Consider the following 2,404-nt stretch of genomic DNA (forward strand, 5'->3'; position numbering starts at 1 on the left):
CTCTAATTACATTCTGACTAGTCATAATGACGTCAGATTTACCATTGAGTTGTATGGAGGCTTCAATTCAAGATATCTTGAATTGAATTTTGACTAGTCAAAAATACAGTTCTAGATATCTCTAAGTTAATTTTGACTAGTCATTATTTGCTTTCAAGATATCTCACTTTTAGTTCTGACTAGTCATAATTACAATTAAAGATATCTTAAATTACGTCATTATTCAAGATATCTTAAATGTATTTGTAGATATCACAAATGAAGTTTTGACTAGTGCAAATTAAATTGTAGATATCTTGAAAGCAAATAACGACTAGGCAAAACTAATTTACAGATATCTAGAACTGTACTTATGACTAGTCAAAATTCCTTTTAAGATATCTCAAAATGAATTCAAGATATCTTGAATATTTTATCATGTAGACGGCTTTTCTATTTAAGATATCTTGAATTCACATTTTGACTAGTCAGAATGACATTCAAGATATCTTGAATTGTTATTCTGACTAGTCAAAACGTCACAGATTTACGTAGCATTTTGGCGGAAAAATCATAAAGCATTGTAGCCTTTTTATTTTATAATCTGCAAAATCAGGTCAGTCCAACACAACGCTCGTATTTTTAACATGATTTTTAGCGCAGCAGCTCGGATTATTTATTGTATCTGCAACAAGAATACTCTCTTGCAACGTCTTTTTCACGACAACCGGAAACCGACACTTCCTGCTTTGCGAGTTTTTGCACTAAGGAGAAATGTCTCTCTTTTCAACATCTTTGCTTAATTTGCCAATCTTTTCTTTCGCTGCTGAGGAGGAAATCGCAGCGGCGAATTCTCGAACTAATAAACGTGAAAGGATAAAAGTTCTTCCTTGAAGAAAATATCCACAGCTGTCAAGGTAAGAAAAGACGTAGCTTAGCAAGCTAACCGTTAGCTACAACATATGAAGTACATAAACATCGTAATAAAGAAGCTTAATTTAGTGTGCTACATTATTTGGAGTGTTTGAGACAGACATGATATAAAATCTTTAATTATATTTTATGAGGTTCCATTAGTGCCAAACATATGTTTATGTGTGTATGTAGCGTGCTGTGTATATCTGTAAGGTGATGTGTTAAGTGAATCCATCTATTATACAATCTACTACTTGTTTAAAGCTAAATATGTTATAACAAGTATTAATTATATATGTGTGTGTGTGCTAAAAACAGATCTATTTTAGATCTCACTGTGTGTTGAAAAAAGAAATGTTGGCTTATTTCTGCAGAAGTGCAGCTGGTAAAGGTTTTTGTAACCATGTAGTTGCACTTTTTTTTTACCAGACTGCCCACTACTCCCAACTCCAGCTGCCAACTGGTCCTCCTGTACTGGCCCGCACAAGAGATTTACAAAGAAGGCACAGACAAAGAACACAGGTAAAAAAATAAAATAAAATAAGAGTGGAACACATTCTTTTCTGTTATATTATTTAGTATATGATGGTTATGATTCTCATAACAATAACTGTAATAACTTTCCCACCTGTATATTATTAGTGCCGTGTGAAATTTGTCATAGTCTCAATATTACTTGTGTCAAATATATTTTTCTCTCCTAACTTGTTTAGAATTGTTTGTTTTTGTAGGTAATTAATAAATGCAGGTTCAACCTCTATGAATTAGTAATATTTGCAAGTTAAGTAAAAATCTTAACTCTCAGATCTGTCTCATTGTGTCCTACCAAATTCCTCACTTGTCTCTTTACATTTTATTTATTTTTTATTTTGACGTATTTTTATGTTTATTTCTTGTAAGGGAATCCATCCTGAACCTGCCAGCGAGGTGGTGGTGGTGTGAAAGCCCAAAACTGGTGAAAAGATGTTTGCACTCCACGCTTTACAGAGCTTTCACAGGTATAACCTTTGGGTTCATGTTTTATGTCCATGTTTCCTTTGTCAAAACTTATTGTGATTCTGTCACTCGTGTGTTTGTAGGACCACTTCCAGATCCTGACATCCTGGCATCGGGAGAAAAACAGCACCAGCTGGAGTCTCAACCACTTATCACACTTATCCTAGAGATGGTCTCTCAGCTTTGGAGCTGGTACCATCCAGACTTGGTCCTGTGCCACAGGGCTCACTGAGGTCTCACCAGTGCCCACCTGAGAAGTCCTGCACAGCATCATTCTGCACCACATGGCTCCAGACCTCCCTGCTCTTCCTTCGATGCTGCATAGTCTTCCCAACATGTGTTTTGTGTCCACACTTGATCAACTTATGCATCTTCAGTCTCTGCAAGTGTCACATGAAGTACAGGCCAGAACCAGGGAGCAGTCCAGATGTCCCGCGTGGGTACAGCTTCGACAATCAAGGCTTACTGCTAGCTGTTTCCACTTTCCGTGTTGCTTACAGAGGAAGTGTGGAGG

At 36.4% G+C, this 2,404-nt stretch overlaps 1 long non-coding RNA gene across 1 annotated transcript; it reads left to right on the forward strand.

The window, feature by feature from the left end:
• The first annotated feature begins 696 nt into the window (after nucleotides 1-696).
• Nucleotides 697-2,138, forward strand: LOC119416677. Its single transcript, XR_005187113.1, has 4 exons — nucleotides 697-896; nucleotides 1,324-1,416; nucleotides 1,795-1,892; nucleotides 1,974-2,138. It is a non-coding gene; the product is annotated as an uncharacterized LOC119416677 (long non-coding RNA).
• Nucleotides 2,139-2,404: the final 266 nt, after the last annotated feature.

This window comes from Nematolebias whitei, chromosome 11 (assembly GCF_014905685.2).
Source record: "Nematolebias whitei isolate Nwh7 chromosome 11, NemWhi1, whole genome shotgun sequence".
Taxonomy (NCBI): domain Eukaryota; kingdom Metazoa; phylum Chordata; class Actinopteri; order Cyprinodontiformes; family Rivulidae; genus Nematolebias; species Nematolebias whitei.